The following is a 20,090-nucleotide window of genomic DNA, read 5'->3' as shown; positions in this document are numbered from 1 at the left end:
AAAAGATGCTGCTATATACACATCCATTGCCCATAACTTTTATTCAAAAACATATAGGCTAACATATGAAAAAGTTCTTAAGGTGCATTCATAATGCTAAACATTATGACTTGGATATTTTTCATAACCTCATCTAAAATCATCTTCAGGACCTAATAAAATTGCAATGTCTGTTTTAAATAAAAACTGCATGCTTGTGTTGAGTGTCAGAATTTGGGGGTTTATTTAAATATGTTAATATTTCTCATTATGCCATTAACAATAACCTTCATCCATTTGTGAAAAACATTTTGCCAAGCATGCACATAAAAAATTAGCAAGTGAAGCAAAATCACCTTAATTTGCTTTGGACCAGCAAATAACCAACTAATTTGCAGAAATCCCTGCCAAGCACTCATATTAAATGCTTCATGCTTATTTTATGACCTCTGCTGCTCTTCTCCTTCCCGGGCCCTGAATCATATGATCATTAACATATTGCAAGGTCTGAAACTTTATTTTTTACATTCTTTAATTAATGCCTGTTTATAGAAGGCCATAGGACTTCAGATCCAGTTAATGAAACTTCGCTCCCCCAGGCCCCTGGAGCCCAATAGAGAGCTCTCTCCTCTGTTGTTTTAGTAGCTTTTTTCCAACTGTTTGTTTATACACACTTAATTGATCTCTTTAGTCCCAGAAGCATTCCAGAGACACAACCTGTTTTGAGGCAAGCTAAAGTTTCCCCCCTTCCTTTATAAAAAAGCCTTGAATGCCCAAGGTTATCAGTTTTAATTTGAAAGTTGAAGATTCAGCTTTATTTACACTGTCTAAAAGTAAAAAGGGATACAGGCCCTGAAGTGTTTATTTTTACATTCATACGTAGCAGAGGGGATCACAAGTGCATACTGTATATAATTATTTTGATGTAAAACTAAGTAATTACTAAATGCTGCTATGTCTTATTTTATGGCATTGAATAAACGCAGTCTTCATAACAAGTTGAAAATAAAAACAAATCAGGCTGCCAATGCATGAAATTTTCATGGCTCTTCAATTTACATTTTACATATTCCCTATGACAAGAATTTCTATTATGCTATTCCTTTTTCTGCTATAATTAAATTAAAAAAGTAATTGGCTGGTGCTGCACACTGCAGCAATGTCTTAATCACATAGACAAACAGTTTTACAATAGCTTACACCATTTGCCACATGGGGCAATGACATTATTGTACCAGACTATAAACTCGAGACAGATATCACATACCGGCTTTCAACCACCGTGTGGCAAGAAGAGAACATGAGGTTTATTCGGCACCCTAATTGGCACCTCTATGATGGAATCCCCAATTAAGAAAAAGTGGCTCAAATCTGGCCATGTGGTTTTGAAGAATGCCAAAATTTGAAGCTTACGCATCTGCACATACTGCTTATACACTAGGTACAGAATATAGTTGAAAGGATATATATATATATATATATATATATATATATATATATATATTATAAATGCAGTAAGTACTATGAGTATTGGTGATGAGAAATCATTATTTCTGCATTTTCCAGTGGAAAAATCTTAATCGTGCATGTGTATAGATTCTATTCATTTTTATTAGTGTTCATTTTATGAAGATGTTTCTGTTTTTATTTTCGGTGAATACTACACTAACAGTTTTTAAGGGTGGGGAGTTGAAGACATGAACTCTTTGGTGCATCTATAAATTTCACTGATAAGGGATTTATGAGAGTTGGATCTTAATTCTGGCCTTTCCAGTAACTCAAAGGATAGCTTGAGTGAGTTGCTTTAACTTTCTGAGTTGTAGCTTCCTTGGCTGTAAGATGAATAACTTAGACTAGTTTACCTTTAAGGTTCCATGAAACTCTCACATGCTTTGATTATAATCTTTTCTATGAAAAATATCTGAGAAAGCAACTAAAATAAAGCACAGGTGCTTACAATGGCAACAAGGAAGCAAAGGGGGATAGAAAGCTCAAAAGTCTAGTGTGGCATAACCAGAGTGCTAAAAAGAATAAAATAATAAACAATTTTAAAAGCACAAGGGGACAATACAAGAGGAAGCAAGTACATTGTGTAGATCAGCTTTCTCTCTCTATTGGTTTCAGTGGGGAAGCCCTGTTTGAAAAACGTTGGCAGGTAAAAACTTCAGAATGGTACCTTTTATATTTTTTTACTTATCTATTTAGTAATGATAACATTTGCTCTTTTACAATAGGACACCTTTTCTCCTGTCTATCAACTAGACACAGCAAGTAAAGAATTACCAGGAAAGATTTTAAAAACTTTATAAAACTAAGCTGTTCTCAGCAATGCCTACACTCGATTACTTAATCAGGATTCGGAATCCTCATGAGCTGAGACCTCTGGAAAACATTAAAATGATCCATTTTGATAACAGGTAAGCCTGTTTTCTAAAATGAAATTGCATTATCCAAAAACGACATGGCATTTTAGTAGATTTTTAAAAAATATCTGCTCTCTTTATTTATTACAAAAATCTCGTTTTTGACTGGACTCAGACTTAGAGGTAGAAGCTCTCGGAGAGGACAGTCTCCGTCTCTTCGCAATCTGTTTCTGCGTTTTTCTTTGGCTTCCTCCATTCTCTTAGCCAGAAGTTGAGCATAGTCTGTGGCCTCTTGTTTTTCTTAGTGCGTTGTTTCTTCAGAGCAATACGCCTGCGTTTGCGCTGCAGGACACGTGGAGTAACAAGACGCAGCATCTTGGGTGCTTTAGTCCTAGGTTGCTTACCTTCTTTGTTGAGAGGCTTTCTCACCACATATTTGCAGACATCATCTCCTTTAGAGAGATTGCAGAGTTTGTGGATTCTGCCAGCTCTTTGGGGCCCCAGGCAACGAGGCGCAGTGGTATCAGTGAGACCAGGAATATCTTCCTCCCTCTTTTTCTACAATGACCAAGTTGAGAACACTGAGATTGGCATCCACAATGCAACCCCGAACAGATGTGCGTTTTCTCTCCCCAGTTCTCCTTGGTTTATAACAGGAGTGCCCCTTAGCAGCAGGCGGACTCGGCCATGGGTCAGGATACCCTGCTTCATGGGGAAACCTTGTTTGTCGTTCCCACCACTAATCCGAACCGAACCGCATAACCCTTCCATTCTTCACCCAGAACGGCAGCAGCAACTTCTGTGGACAGACACTTCTTCTCACAAAAGGTACGAAGTTTGCGTTCATCGTCCACTTCAATGAGTTTCTGGCAGCCAGTGGCTGGGAAAGAGATGTTGAGCCCACTCCCTCCTCTACCTAGAACCGGGGTGTTGGAGAGCTACGACTGCAGCGACGCGTGTCCGGAGCTCAGCTCATGTCCCCCAAGCCTATGCAACCCCTGCCGTCTCCTCCTACCTTCATCCTGAAGCCCATTTTAGGAGAATTTAGCAGCTAATTTGAAGTACTCTTAGATCGCTTTAATTATTACTAATTTAAGAAGCCCCTTTCAAAAGGAGATCCATGTAATGATAAACAAACATACACCGTGCCACATCCAAGGAGACATTGCAGATTTCTAACAGACCTTTTACAAATCCCCCTCCAGTGGAAGGGAGTGATCGGGTATTAACTGAATATAGCAAATGGAAACTGCGTCTATAAAAACTACATATTTGAGAGTGGGCAAGATCTGCTAAGAAGTTTCACAGTGCTCTTTATATGCATGCCACTTATGGAGAGGCGCACAGTAGCATTGTAGTCTTTGGAGAACCCCGCCCCTACTTTCCCACGCAGCCCTCCCTCCTCCAGTTTCCTCATTCTCAGCTATCTGCCTCATGTAAAGCAAATTCAGTCATTCCTGGCAAGGTGCTCAATAGCTGAAAGTCTTCAATCTTCACATAAATAGGGTGCAAATCAAACCTTATGATGGTGTAGTCAAGCTTTCAGGATCTCTGTTTGCCACCAGAAGTGTCAGAGTTTAGTATCTACTAAGCCATAGATTTATGAGGAAATGCTTGTAGATTGACAAGCAATTTTGTAACAAATGCATCTTCAGCGTTAGATTCACAGGAATGTTTAGGACATGCCTAAATGATTTAGTATTTCATACCTCTGCTCAAAAGAACAGTTCATATAAGTCAGTTCTATCTGAAGACTGTCAATCAAGCAGAAACTAAAAGTAATTTTAAAATATCGTGATTCATTTATAAAAAAGTTTATCTCTAGAATTCAGGAGTGTGCAGCTCCAAGTGATAGACTGATAGCAGGCAAAGTTTGAAATACTTTAATTGAAGCAAGGCAAATTGCTTTCTTATGTAGATATGAAATATAGAGCACTTCGGATTACTTTTATTTATGAGCTGTCAATATTTGAAAATATGCAAAGTTTGTATTGTTTCCCATTTGCCCCAGACTTTAAAAAGCCATAATTCCTTTTCCTAATGTGCTACCCTTTAGGGCAAGGAGTTGCAATGAACACCACCCAGTCACACAGAATTACAATGTTCTTTATCTTGCTCAGTACTGAAGAGAGAAGAAAAAAAAAAAACTTCCAAAGGTTTGGAATCCTGAAACCTGTAAACAAAATCTGTGGAGCAGATAAAATTTTAAATGGCACAATGCAATTAAAGCTGAATTCAATTTGAGCACACCCTGTCCATCTGTCAGAGGGAAACAAAAGCCGAGGAGCTCCATTATTGCTGAATCCCTGCTCTTGTTAATTTGCTTGCTGAGAGATTTCAATTTCTAGGAAGTGCACAAATTAGTGTTCAGTCAGGGCTAGATCCTCAGTAAGTATAAGCAGATGGTGGAAATCAGCCCTAATCAAGTGGCCAAAGCCTTTTTTTTCTGTCTGATTAAAGCATTTTAATCCTTTCAGATTGTCTGCTTTTTTTAGCAAATATTCACCATCCTTTATATTCCTTATATTCCAAGAGAGATTTAAATTTACCTTATGCACATGAAAGGAATAACTTTAGAAATATAGCTATCAGTTCTGAGTTACCAGCAATGGCCAACTGGATTTGTAAATTCATTCAATGCCTTTTTTTTCTATTATATGGTAAATAATTGTTTGAATCATTATTAATTTATATGCTAATATAAATAAGGCATATTTAATCTCTTGTGGCAGAATTAAATTACTTAAGGAAAGACTAAGAGACTTCTTTTTAGTTTTAAGATTAAAGCTGGCAAAAACAGAGAGCAACTAGAAAAAGTAGCATGCATGTGCAAATCTCTCACCAGAGAAGAGAAAGATGTTATTCTTTACATTAATACAAACTAACAAATATATTAATTAAATGAAAGAATGCATTTAACTCAAAGCAAGAGCTAAAAAAAGCAATAGCTAAAAAAAATGAAGTCTTTTGTAAATATTGCGAACAAAAATTAATTAGGAATAAAAACCATATAATTGCTCTTAGAGTACGAGACACACACTCAAAATGTAAAACCACTGTAATCGTTATAAGTATGCCAAGTTTGGTTGTGTTAAAAACTCACCCTAACATTTATAAGCCAAGGAATATGTGAAGCAAAAATTTAAGACATTTAAAGAAGCAATGTGAATTGTGATTTAAAGGTGTTTAACAAACAGCTGGCAAAAACAAAGTTTTTCTGCCTCTAACATTTTATCCAGGGCATATGAAAAATAAACTTTTCTAATTATATGAAAAACATGTGTGATATTAACTTGGGAGCAAAACTTTAAAGTGTATGAGCATATTTAAGGGTAAGTTCTTACTATTTTGAAACCTCTCTTAAATGTAGGCATACCAATAAGAAGTATTTATGGGGAGAAAAAGAGCACCAGTTCAACATCAGAAAGTACTTTTAAGCAAGCTGAAACTTTGAGTTGAACATCTGTATGATTTCTGATACGCTGAATATTTGTAAAATTTCTGGTAGTGCTTTAACATCCTGTTTAGCAATTCCATTACACAACCAGATTCTTAACAAACACCCTAACAGTTAGATAAAATTTTATAAGTACAAGTAAGTGTTCATGTATATTTTTATGTTTGTTTTAACTAGAATAATTAGTAAAGAATTGGAGTTTTCATTTCTTTATTTGAACATTTAAATTTATATTTACAAATTTTAAACTGAAATATAACCTATGTGCCAAATCTGTATATGGCGTGAAGCTCATGCACTCGCCCATGAGTGTAAAAGGTGTTACTGCCGTATAGAAGAGTGATTCCTTACATATACAACTTACCCTTATATTTTGAAGTTTCTTCTTAAACTATTCTTAAAATTCTCATCCCAGTGTAAATCATCAAAAAATATCAAGCCTATGAGAAATCCGTTTCATGGAGATAGCTTTCGAGTTTTTCCATTTATAGAGACAAACTCAGTTCACAAAAGAGAGTTTGCATTTCCTTTGTATTCCTCCCATCCATTCATTATCTATCAGTATAATCTAATAGTGAAGCATTGCCCACATGCTAACACCTTCTCTTTAAAACCAATCTGAAAGCACTGGATCCTATTAGATTCTTAGACATTTTGTAACTTGTTTGTGCTTAGGCCTGAGTACTTGACAACAAACCTCTATAAAACGTAACTTGGTACCAAGCTGAGAAGAATACAGCCTGTGCAGCAAACATAGATAGACTTTTATATCCCCATTTTTAAAAATACACTACTGCAAGCAGATGTAGGAGAATGCACTCTAGAAGTTCCTGTCCTTCACCCTCATTGTTTCACCACTGCCACCTCTCTAACTCTAGCCTCACACCTCTCTCTTGGGCAGCTTCATGACTTCCTATTTGGCCTCCCTACGTCTTATGAGATTCCCTTCTGTCAACAAAGTAAGACTTCTTTTCCTACCCTGTTCAGGCTCTTGATGTGATGGCCCTAGCCAAGAGTCAAGGCTGCTCTTTCTTGACCCTCCAGCTAAATCTTAATCACTCACTGACTACATGACATGCCCTCACCTCTCCAATGCCCTGACTTTGCTCCCAAAGTTCTTTCCATCTGGAATGCCACTGCAAATTAGCTCTAACTGCCAAGGTACTACCCAGATCTTGTCTAAATGTCCACTAATTCCACAAACCCTTCTCCTCCGTCACAGACTAGAATAGGTGTTTCCCCACTCTTTGCTCCAATACCTTGTTTTAGTTTTTCGGGTACATCTAAATAGTTACAACATTCTGACTTGCATTATCCAAAATTATATACATACATGTTTATATCTTCTCTTCCCTACCACATGAGTGTCTTTTGTGTTGGCTGGTTGGTTGATTTCATCTTCTCTGGAACAGAATAAAGTACCTTACGTGCTATGGAGCTTCACTGTACAACACAGTCGCCACTAGCTGCATGTGTCTATCAAATAAAAATAAAATAAGTTTTAAGATCCTGTTCCTCAGTTGTACTTGCCACATTTCAAGTGCTCTGTGACCATATATGGCCGGTGGCTACTGAACTAAACAATGCAGGCAGAGAATATTTTAATCATCAAAGAAAGTTCTATCCGACCATTGTAGAGACTCACCAATATTGAGTTCAATTTCAATTTATATATAATTATCATCCATAAGAACAGGAGAGGAAGAAGAAATCTTGAAGGCTATTTTTTTGATAGTTTGGAGGACCAGCTGATGCACACACTCAACTCCCTTCTCTGGGAGGTTTTGATAAGCTGAGAGCATCTAACATTTGCTATCTCCATCGTATTAAAAACCACACCAACCAGGCCAGAACAATTTTCTGATACTTCATATATAATTGATAGTGGTTAAGGAAATTTATATGGCAACTGTTTTACAGAAGCTTTAATTCACACTTTCAATATTTAAAAAGGCTGCTGTCACGGCTGGTAGGAATAAAATTAAACCCACCAGCTGTGGTTTGTTTTTTGAGGAAAACACATAACGTTTTATTTCTGCTTTGTCTGTCATCCTTATAAATGTCAGTATACAGAATTGAAATGTACTGAATACCCTGGTTTATCATTAGAATCTTCTGAAAATGCTTGTTTTTTTAATTAGGTATATATTTTAGTAATTTTTAGTGGAGTTTTTTGCTTATTTTTATACTATACAAAGCACATTGTTTTCATATTTGCTCAGAAAAGAAAAGTGATGATAAAATACATTTGAGACTTTCTAATTTTTATATTCTTTTTTTCATGGCACTTTTCATCAAAAGATGATCAAGGACTATTTTAAAAAGAGACATATTTTTCAATTCTTTCATTTATTACAATTTTGAGGCTATTCTAAGAAATGTCTTCCTAGATTACTTAAAATTGACCAGGTGTTTAGCCATAAAGGTCAAGAGTATTTTGCTGAGAATTAGTAGTTTTCATGAGACATTCTAGAATCACAGCACTGAATTATAAAGTGTCCTTTTGATCTATGACATTGATATTACACACTGGGATAATAGAACTTACTTGTCACAAAATCCACCTCAATTGTAGAGAATATACTCTGACAATTTAATGTTTTTCCATTAGTTTCAACTAGGAATAATTGTATTATACTTTTTAAAATGTTTTTGGCTTATAAGCAGTCAGCCATTGGTAATTACCCTAAGTACAAAGACAAGTATCAAAACTTAGGCATTACCTATTATCTATCAGCACTTAATGTCATTCTAATCAAAATAAAATCATTTAAATAAAGGAGCCTTACCTATTGTAGATAATTCCCTGATCATATTTCTCTGAGCTCACCATTATCTCACAACACAATTAACTACTCTTGGTCTACTTGCCTCTAAATATTTCCTTTAGTAACCCATGATATCACCATCTTCTCCCTGATATCTCCACAGAGTGTTTATTTGAATTAGATTAAAAAATTGGAGCCCTTCTAAATATCATGACCTTTTCCTTAACATATCACAACTAGTTAATTCTTATCATCAATTGATTGTGAATCTAAAAAGCATACAGTGGACATGCGTTTACACTGTAGTCTAGGAACATGGCGGAAACACCATCCTGGGCTCCCAGGACACAAGGGAAGTAGATGGTGGTGGCATGACAAGACGGTGGCAGAGTTGGGTTCCAGGAATGAGCTGCAGGAAGGCACAAGAGAGGAATTTCTGGCACTTGGCACTTTTGCCCAAGGCAGGCCCTGCTTTTGCAGCACAAAATGAACAAGTTAAATTAGTATTCTTATATCAGCACACATGATATTTCTGTTAAATTAACAATTGTCTATTAAAATGGTAAGTTTCTATCCAAATACAATAGCACAAAAACAAGCCAATAAAACTATTTTCCAATATATTTATAGTTCAGAAGGGTAGCTTCAATAAGATTAAAATAAATAATGGGACCTCATGTTTGCCAGTTCAGTCACATTTCCAGCACCCTTGTCATTTTATAATGCTCTGCCAGTATTAATCACAGATTGCAAAAAGAAAAAAATCCCTGAATATGTAAAAATAGCAGCTGTTATTTGCCATTAACAATTGGGTAACTTCATAAATCTTTACAAACTCACCAAAAAACAGAAGGGTGTGCCTTTAAGATTAATCAAAGTAAATTTTATTGTCTGCAAGCAAAAAAATAATTTATGTTTTTGTTTTAACTATTCCTTTCGTTTATAAATATTTCTAGAAATTTGAATCTAATGGCATACCTTTGGTCACTACATCACATGGACGCTAAGAGAAACATTTGGTGAATAATTTCCTAAAAATCATTAAATAAAAGATTTTAAAATAATTCTGCTCCATTCAAATACTTTGGAAGTATCTCCAGTTCAAATTTCCATTATTTCTTGGATATATCATGCTTTCTATGTCTCAAATGACACCTGACACTGCCTGGGTAAAGTAAGCCTAAAAGGTCCTTCTAATTTCTAACCTTAATAATCACTATTGGCTCCTGAATGCTCTCCAGTGTGACTATCATCCCCATCAAATAATGTTGCCAAAACAGTTTATTTACTCTAGAAGTACAACTCTCATCAGACATCTCATTAGCTTAGCGCCATGTCTCATAGACCTCTCACCATCTGACCATTTCCGTATCTCTATCACCTCCAGCCTTGGACCAACGGCCCCGCACCAAGCCATGACGTGCAGAGCTCAAACCCCTCTCTCTTATATTTTTATATCCTTGAAATGTTTTTCTCACTGCTTTACACACATATCTTCAGATTTCTGAGGCATTAGTTTTAATTCTACTTTATTTGTGTAATCCCTGGTTAATGTGCTGCTTCTAAAAAAGTATCCAAGAGATTTTTTTTGTTGTTACCATGCCACAAATCTGTTTCTGTGATCTCAACTTTCATTACTGACCGGAATTACCCATTTTATGAGTCCCCTTGATTAAATTAAACATCTGTCTGCAAAATTTCTACCATACTTTTGCTATGGTCAAAGCTCTAAACAAATTTTCCAGTAGTTTGCAAAGAATTTTCATTATTTTTATAAACACAAAGAAATCAAATGAGAAATAGAAGCATCTTTTGAGGCACTAATGTAATCAGTCTGAATCCTTCATAGAGGTGGTTTTAATATAACATCATAAGATGTAAAATATCATGTTTCCTACTGTCAAGGTCATTTGGTCACTGATTTCAAAGGAGGTGATGTTCTGGAGTAGTTTGATATCCTGCTTGTATATCTTAAGCAAGGTGTAGTCAATAAAGTAGGAAGAATCATTAGTTATTCAAGGTAAAACTTTCAAAAAATGCGACTAAGACACTTTGACCTTCTCTGAATCAGGAAATGCTCTGTGCATCTTTATGCTCTTTTAAATATAATTTGTCTAAACTGTCTAAAGTAAATCAAAAACTATCACTCAACCCTCTTAGTAAAAAGGGTAAATTTTAATTGCAGAACTTAAAACCTCACAATTAAAAGCTGTGCTGCTGCTTAAAGCCAGCACAAACACAAGAGTGAAGGCCGATGCATACAAATTAGACTTCTTAACGTATTTGTAATTCTGAAGTATAACTCTAAAGCATAGACCATTTATGTGCTTTTCATAAGAGAGGAATAAATTTGGATGATTGTTATACTTTCATGAAGTTTTGTCATTTATGTTCTTAATAACTATATGACTCTCAAAATCTTTTATCTGATGAGATATTCATAATATACCTCAAACAGAAAACAAATATATGAAAAAGAAAAAAATCCTTTATCCTGAAAAAATGTATTTAGAATCTTATTAACATGTATACTTTTTAAATTAAATTTACAATGATTCCACTAATTAATAAACAAAACAAAAAAGTATATCAGATCTATAAAGAAAATAATATCAGAAGGAAAAAATAAATGTTATTACTGCTAAGCATATAGTAACATCAATTTCCTGTTCCTTCCAAAGATGTATTGCCTTCTACATGGGACATAGCCTTATTTAATCCCAACTTTATAACAAAATATATGTGCTCGAATGACAGATCTTCATTGTGCTAACTACTGGGACACATAAGCATAAAGATATAGCAGAGAGAAAGTATATAGAGATATTATAATTAAATATTAACTAGTATGCAGATCCTAATGTCAAAAGAGGCCAAAGAGGAAAGACAGATGACTCACACACTTCTGAATCTCAGCGCCTACAGTTCCAAATTCTCAGAGAAACAGGCTGAGGAAGGAGTGGCAAGAATTAAGTTGTTTTCTAGTACTCAAGGAGGCCATGGTGGTGGGCAAGTGTGTGTGTGTGGGCGGGGGGGAAGGGGATAAAGACACTATCACAAAGAAAAATAACACACAAAAGTGTTGAAAGGGGAAGCTGATTTAAAGACCAACTTTGCCAATTCCACAATTTTACCCAGGTTAATAATAGTTAATATAACAACCAACACTTACTGAGAGCCTATTGAATTCTAGGAACTATATGCAATATTTTGGTTATTTTATTTAACACTCACAAAAACAGTATCATTTAGAAAGAATTCAGCAACTTACACATGAAAGAGAGGTGCAATGTCATAGAAGAGACCAAGATTGGAATTCAGGTTTATCTAATGCTCCATATCAGTGTCCTTTCTATCACATTACACTTTACAATAAAAGGAGACTCCATTCAAGGGAAAAAATTTATCATATATAATTACCAATGTGTAAACTTTAACAGAAATAATGCAAATTAGAATAGGGAGCAACTATAAAAAAATCACTGGATTTATAGGAAATGTTTAACATGGATTGTTTATGAAACAAGTTCATTTCCCAAGAATTCACTAATTGAGGTATACGTTGTAAAGGCGTTGACAAGATATACAGTGGACTTAGGTGACTTTTTAAATTCTGAATAGAAAGAGAAAAATACTATGAATTTGCCTGTAGAAATGGTATAGAAAAGATAAATTGATTGCTTGAATCTTTTAGCACCATCATAACTAAAGGTTCATTTGGCTTCAACTTCATTATTTTTAACAAAATTCACTACATTACAGTTACTCGTGGAGTACAAAGTACCATAAATAATTTAAATTAAACTACACTTGTCAAAAGAAATGAACAAGTAGGTTTTATGATGCAGTACATTTTATGATGCCTTTAATTCTTTAATTTGTGTGTTTTGCTTAGTTGCTAATTCTGAAAACACTATAATCTGCAAAGACTCCTGTACTCATTAGTATAGATTATGAATGGCTCAACTCAACAGGAAAATCAGTATGAAGGAAGGATTCTACTGAACCAGGATGTTTTTTCAGTGATATCCTATGAATATTTTATAATATTGACTTGAGGGATATAGAATAAATAGCTCACCTTTCTTCCATACAAATTCACCAATTATTCCTACCCCTATATATTTATAGGAATAAAAATATATCTATATTTATGTCTATGTCCATATCTATAATTACGTATAAGAATATCTACAGGGACCTATACTCAGTAACTATCGTTATCTAAGCTGCCTGATTGGCAAGTAAATAAATTCCTTAGTAATTTATTAATTTAGTACTACTATAATTAATACATCAAAATTTATCTTACAAACTAGAGGCCCGATGCACGAAATTTGTGCAAGAGTAGGCCTTCCTTCCCCCAGCTGCTGGCACCAACTTCCCTCTGACACCCAGGACCTGGGCTTCCCTTGTAGCCCTGGCTTCATCCGGAAGGACATCTGGTCTAATTAGCACATTATACTTTCATTATTATAGATTTCTTTGATATGTATTGCATACATAAACACAAAAAAAACATTTTTTTCAAGACTGGTACTAGAGCTCTCCAACAAGATTTCTGCAGATTTATCACAGGATTAAAACATTAAAATAATTTAAAATATTTTTGAAATACTAAAATGTATAATTAATAGTGTACCAAAGGAGCCTATAACAGGAAAGCTACATATATCTATTATACATTATAGATTAAATATAAAAACTAAATACTTGTGCAATAAAATATTTCTTGAAATTAGTGCAATTCCCAAATACTATATAGAAATTGTCTACATTCTTTTTCCATCACAATTTACACACTAACAGAAAATAAAGCTCTCAGCTGCAGTACCTCCTCAAACCTCTGGTTTACCATTTAATTACTAAAGCTCTAACACCTTCAACAGCATCTAAATGAACACCAAGAAACCACAGAGAAAAGTCTTGGAAAAATCATTGTGTGTACTTAGACGTGGGGTTAGCAAGCCAGCTATATCCCGCTGATGCTATCCCTTTGCTATTTTAGCTGCCATCTTGCTGCAGAAACCAAGTGACATGATGGCAATTAAGCATCCCTTGGCAAAGTCCCCTGAACCTCAGTTCCTACTTCCAAAATTAGGGTTACAATATTTTCATGTGAAGATCAAATAAGTTAATATTTTTTTAAAAATACATTTGGAAACTGGATGTCTGTATATAAGCTCTTAAAAGGTATTTAAAACTGATTATTTTATTATAAACTAGGGGCCCAGTGCACAAATTCATGCATCTTGAAAGGAACTGTGGGCCGCGAGGCTGTGGTAGGTACAGGGGCAGGTCTCGGCCCATCCTCTGCACCCCCACCCGGCCCTTCCCGCCGCAGCCCCCTGGTCCCCTGTCTGCCAGCAGCCCTGCTCCCATGTGCTGACGGCACCGGCCCTGCTCGCACCCACTGATGGCACAGAGCGATTGGGGCTGGAACCAGCAGTGGGTGAGAGCAGGACCAGAGCCATCAGAGGGTATAAGCGGTGGCTGCTGCCCTGATTGCCCCTCCGGAGTAGGGGGAGGTGGAGAAGCCCTCAGGGGCAATCAGGGCCAGCAGTAGCCACTCGCACTCACTGATGTCCCTGAGTGATCAGGAATGGTGCCGGACACCAGCGGCAGGTGTGAACGGCAGCTCCGGCGCCAGCTGCGGGTGTGAGCGGGGCCAGCACTGGCAATGGGTGTAAGCAATGGCTCTGGCACTGGCAGCGCGTGTGAGCAGGGCCAGCACTGGCAGCGCGTGTGAGCAGGGCCAGCACTGGCAATAGGTGCGAGCAGCAGCTCTGGCACTGACAGTGGTTGCGAGCAGGGCCAGCACTGGCAATGGGTGCAAGCAGGGCTGGCGCCAGCAGCAGGTGCAAGCACTGGGCGGGACGGTGGTGCACAGGACCAAAGAATTTTCAGTAACCACCAGAGGCTCACCCCAATGACAGAGACTGGCACCCCGCCTTGGTCGGGTGCCCCTGCTCACCTGCTCCACCATTCTGCCGCGGCCAACGCCTGCCATGTTCTGCACATGCCCCCTGGTGGTCAGTGCACATCATAGCAACTGGTTGTTCGGTTGTTCCGTTTGTTCCACTGTTCGGTGTATTTGCATATTAGCCTTTTATTATATAGGATTGCTCTTAAGTGTTTATAAATGGAAACAGAAGGAACTGAATAACTTTTCCCTCTCTCCTCATTTTCTATAAGCTTACATACTTTTCCCTTTCATGTAACTAAAATCTTTCAAAAACTGACTTATAAATTAAATTGACCTACACTTACTTAAAACTGTGATCCCACTGTGATCCTTTTAAGGATCATAGTGGCCTCCCATATATTTTCTTTTAGCTTTGGTTTTATGATATATTGATAGTTTTTACAATCAGTTAAACTCAAGGAATGTATATTTAAATATTAGGCATAGCGCTCTAATTTTGTGTGCACTATTTTTTAAAAAATGAGTGTTTCCACTCTTAATGATATAAACTGAATTCTCTTACAGAATTTATCAACATAGTACACTCTGATATTAAATTTCCAGGTCTATTTGTTGCCGTTCTTTAAAATCCTACAGCTATACAATAAATTTGCACATTCACTGCTGTTCTGATTCTATCTAATCAACTTCTCTTAAAAGAAGTGCATTCTTCTTATCTTGATCACTTTAGATTAAAGACATTATCTTCATTCCAAAATTCTATATTGTAATCAATAGTAGAGGACTGGTCAGTGGTGGTTAGAGGTCATAAAAATGGTGTTATCATATGCAAATATTAAAACAAGTTAGATAACAGTTCCCTGAAGTCCATTTCCAATTGACTTGGACATTTAATATGCTTTTCTTAGCAATGTGAATTTTATATATTATTGTATAATAACCAATCAAATATATGCCACCCTTTAACTTGGGACTTCTCTTAATAAGAAGAGGCTAAGGTCAGGGACCACAAAAAAAGAAAGACACCTACCACACAGTGTTTTACCCACAATCATTGTCATTTAACATCACCTAATTCTACAGAGACACAAAAGACACTATGAGTTGAGTTACTTGCCTAACTTACCATGTGATCAAGCTAGTTATCACCCATGTGTACGAGACCCAAAAGCTCACACTCAAACTGCACTCCTATCATTCTCCAGACATCCAGACCCATGTTCTCATTTCCACCCACGTATATTCTCATCGTTCCTTTAATTACGTTTCCTTTTTTCACCCTCAAACACAGCAAACTAGGAAAGGAAAGCAACCATACCATGGAATGGGTTTCAGAGCAAAACTTAATATGATTTCATTTGACTAGTTTTCATCCAAGCCATCTAACAGACTAGTGATGTGCCAGAATATTCATGGAGGCTAAAATACACTGCACTCCACAGTACAAGTTCTCTAAGGTACGTCATATCACTTTCAATGGATAGCACTTTCCTAACCATAATGTAGAATAACATGCAACTGTATAATGTTTAGAGTTAGAAGAAAGATAAGAGGCTATTTAGCTCAGTGATTTTATTTTACAGATCAAGATACATGAAACCTAAATAGACAAAGATATTTATCCAAAGTAATATGGCAAGTTGGGGGCAAGATGAAGGCTTGAATTCAGATGGTAAGACATCAGTCAGGAACTCTCTGTATTGTGTTGGTTGTATTCTTGTAATAATTTTTGAGGGCAAATTACTGCAAGTGGTAAAATAAATGGATTATAATCCTGTCCACAAATGAATTGACCCTGGCCTTATCTGCTAGCAGCAGAAAATCAACTAGATGAACTAAATATACATCTAAAAACTTCCCATTAGTCAAATTCTCCTAGAAACTAGGAAATCTATATTCTCCAAATTAGCAGGGGAAAAAGACTGTTAGTGAATGAAACTCCCTGATTGTTGCCACAATTTTGTACAACTTTATAAATTACATATTTTGCTTAGCTACACAAACAACCAAAACTATGGGAATTTAATAAGTTGTTGCCATCAATTCACATCCTATAAAATATACTATATTCATTATATTATAAAATATATTTGATTCTTCCTTTACATAGTTCACTAATACTATGCATATATGAATTGGTATAATGATAGAATATTTGAAAATAAGAAATTAAGTATCTTACAAAACATTTTTAAATGTGATTGTATTAATAGTAGTGGTAAAAACCTGGCATCAAACAAGTTGCACATAATTCAATACAAGAAAAATTTTAAAACATTAAAAGACTGAAATTAGATTGTAATGGACTCTTTGGATTAAATCAATGCAATTAAGAATATGATGAAGTATCCAGTTATCTGTTTTCTGAGCCTTTGAAAAGTGGGAATATTAATGGAACTATACAAGAAATTAATGCTGACTAGATTAATTGCCATAGCAATTGTCATATTATAAATATGGTATTTGTGACAATTATGCATCAGTATAATGCATGGGTTGTCACATTACTTGAACAAATCTTTAGGTAGATCATCAAGCATTTCTTTCTTCCCAGCATTATTACAAATTTAGAACACTTTAGAGGAGAAATGCGAATTTCTGTACTGACATAGCATATGTTTTTAAAAGTTTACCAGCACTTCGACTAAGAAAATGGGAGAACGTAAGCAGTAAAAATGCAACCTGAGGAAACCTCAACAGGAATGTAAACTAAATGGGTGGGGAGGTCTGTAGGTGTCAATCATGAACAAAATGCAACTGTCAAGCTTGCCTTGCTAACAAACTGTCACATCAACAATATGGAGTTAATGACTACAAATTAACTGTATACCAGATGCTTGACACTTTGTTATGACACTTAGCAAGCTAGTTGACATTTGGGGATCAAAGCTTCTTTAATTACACTTTGTATAACATGTGCAACCTTTATGCTAATGTCCAAATATTCCTTGGAGCAAGACTGTCCAAGTACAAACAACCACAGACTGTTTTCTAGGTGTGGGTTTGAAAGTATTCACATGGCTTAAAAAAATAAAAATAAAAGTGGGACTTCACTGAGCAAGAGCCAGGCTTCAATGCACAATGTTATTCAGTATTGCCATTGCCTAAAATAACACTGTTTCTTAACTTGGTGAACTGGTGAAGCACTTTTCTCACATCTAGACACAGCCTGTGAAATAACACATTTTCAAACAAGGTGGTAATAGCATTTATAGCCATTTATAAAAGGAAAGACAACGAGGCATATCAGATTTTAAAATAACTGGAAAAGGTATTAAAGAGTGTGAGTGATGAAAAGAAAAAAAAAAACCTTCCTTCAAAACACTGATTTGAATGATTTTTCAAGTACTTTTTAGGGAAATGGTTTGATATTTTCCCAAGTGAATAAAACTCAATAAATGATATAAGCAAAATTTCACACCACAGGTGTAATACCGAATGCTACACTTGCGTAATCATGAATTATAGTCTATGTCAATATAAGAAAAGGTTAACATTTTTATCTGGTTTTAAAATAAGCTCAGACCAACCAGAAATAATGTCATAAAATTAATAAATTTTAGAAAATAGCTAATAAATCAAGAAGATAAATATGTCAGTAAAATATCTACATGTCTAAATCAATAAGTTAATGATGTAACAACATGAATACTATCAGGGCTTCTTTTAGAAAAGACACTATCTTTGTATAGAGATTGAAATAGTTAAGTAATATTATATAAAAAAAGCGTAATATGCTAATTAGACTGGACGTCCTTCCGTTTGACCTTCTGAACGAAGCCGGGGCTGGAGGGCTGAGGCAGAGGCAGCCCCCACAGCAAGCGAGGCCAAGGCAGAGGCCCCCGGTCACCGCAGTGGGTAGTGGCCGAGAGCAGTGGGGGCCGAGCCCCTTATAAGATTCAGTGGCATTTGACCCTCCATCCCACTTTTCCCTGAATTGTACTTCTGGGGGAAAAGAAAATGAGTAATATGTGAAGAAAAGCAAAAGAAGGGAGAGGGAAATATATAATACTAAAATTGGAAAGAACATCGAGAGTCAACTAGTCCAACCATTTCACTTTGTAGATAGGACAAAACATGGCCCAGATTTGTGAAACTGTCTGAGAGATGGAGATATAGACAGACACTGTACTAGATCCCAGTGTTGTAAATTCTGTAAGGGTGCTGTTCCAGTACAACACTCTGGCTCTCTTTGCCACTGTTACAGCTCCAACACACTGAAATGTCTAAAAAGCAATGTAATTCTGTCACTTGGTAAGCCAGTTATTGAATTCTTATTGAGCACTTATAAAATGGCAAGCACTGTCCTAGCTGGTATGGCTCAGTGGATAGAGCATCGACCTGCAGACTGAAAGGTCCTGGGTTCCATTCCAGTCAAGGGCACATGCCCAGATTGCTGGCTCAATCCCTGCCTCTCTCTGTAGTATCAATAAAAATAAAATAAAATGGCAAACACCCTTCTAGGGGCTAGTGATACCAATGACACAACAGGGAACTAGGCTTACACTGGACAGTACAGCAGCCACTAGTGACATGAGTCGCCAATGAGCACTTAGAAATGCGGTTAGTCTGTTGACATATGCTATAAGTGTATTAAAAAAGAATGTACAATATTTCATTAACTTTTTTATGTTGACTATATATTGAAATGATATTTTGATATTGATAAGATGAAATATATTATTGAAATGAATTACACTTGTTTCTTTTAACTCTTTTGATATGACTACTAGAGGCCCGGTGCACAAAATCTGTGCATGGGTGCGGTCCCTAGGCCTGGCCGGCAATCGAAGCACGAGCATCTGGCATGGAAGAGCAGGTCCCAGCTGACCTCTGGGCCCTGGGCAGCACCTGGGCCTCCGGGCCCCCACGCATCCCCCACCACCTGAGTCACAGCTCCCGAGTCCCCATGCAGAAATATGGTGAGCGTGGCCGGATGCCATGGGCTGGGGAGCAGAATGGGCCTCTGGGCCACCCAGCAGGCAGTGCGCCATCTCCTGGCTGGCCTCGCAGACCGGCTCCTGCTTGAACCCACGGGGAGTCCGACTGGCCCCTGTGGTCCTGGCGGCTGTGGCCCGGCACACCTGGAAGCCCATTGGGGTCAGCAGCACCTCCACTGCCGCCCGCTGCCAGCGTCTCATCGCTGATGCCTGCCATGTTCCGTGCCACCCCCTGGTGGTTAGCGCACGACATAGCGATTGGTCAAACACCTGATTGAACTCCTGGTCGAGGGGACAATTTGCATATTAGGCTTTTATCATATAGGATAAGAAATGTTAAATTACATTTGTGGTTCACATTATATTTCTATTGGACAGCATTGAACTATCCAAGAGAGTCATCCCCTCAAGGAACTGGAAAGTTTGGAGACAAGAAACAAGTGAATGAAATAAACATAGGCTGTAATGAACCTACAATCAGATGGCCTGCCAGAGAGTAACTGGGTGTGGTGTGAAGGCCGCTCTGAGGAGTGGAGGATATTCAAATAGAGACTGAAATAGTGAGAGACACTAACTGGTTTGAGATTGGTGAAGACAAGGTCAAAAGGTCACCAGGGAGAAATCGAGGCTGTAAGTGAGGTTGGAGGAGGAGAGCAG

General features: G+C 36.9%; 1 protein-coding gene and 1 pseudogene across 3 annotated transcripts in view; both read right to left on the bottom strand.

The window, feature by feature from the left end:
- DACH1 (dachshund family transcription factor 1) overlaps window positions 1–20,090 on the bottom strand; it is a gene marked incomplete at both ends in the record, with an annotated part of 442,851 nt that overhangs the window by 372,664 nt on the left and 50,097 nt on the right. The window lies entirely within an intron of this gene.
- LOC308243276 (small ribosomal subunit protein eS6-like) lies at window positions 2,480–19,686 on the bottom strand (annotated as a pseudogene). Its single transcript has 2 exons — window positions 19,578–19,686; window positions 2,480–3,258 (listed from the first exon to the last, which is right to left on the bottom strand). The product of its transcript is annotated as a small ribosomal subunit protein eS6-like (transcript).

The sequence above is a fragment of the Plecotus auritus genome, assembly GCF_963455305.1.
Source record: "Plecotus auritus genome assembly, chromosome: 3".
Classification (NCBI taxonomy): domain Eukaryota; kingdom Metazoa; phylum Chordata; class Mammalia; order Chiroptera; family Vespertilionidae; genus Plecotus; species Plecotus auritus.
This window is presented reverse-complemented; position numbering and strand designations above follow the sequence as displayed.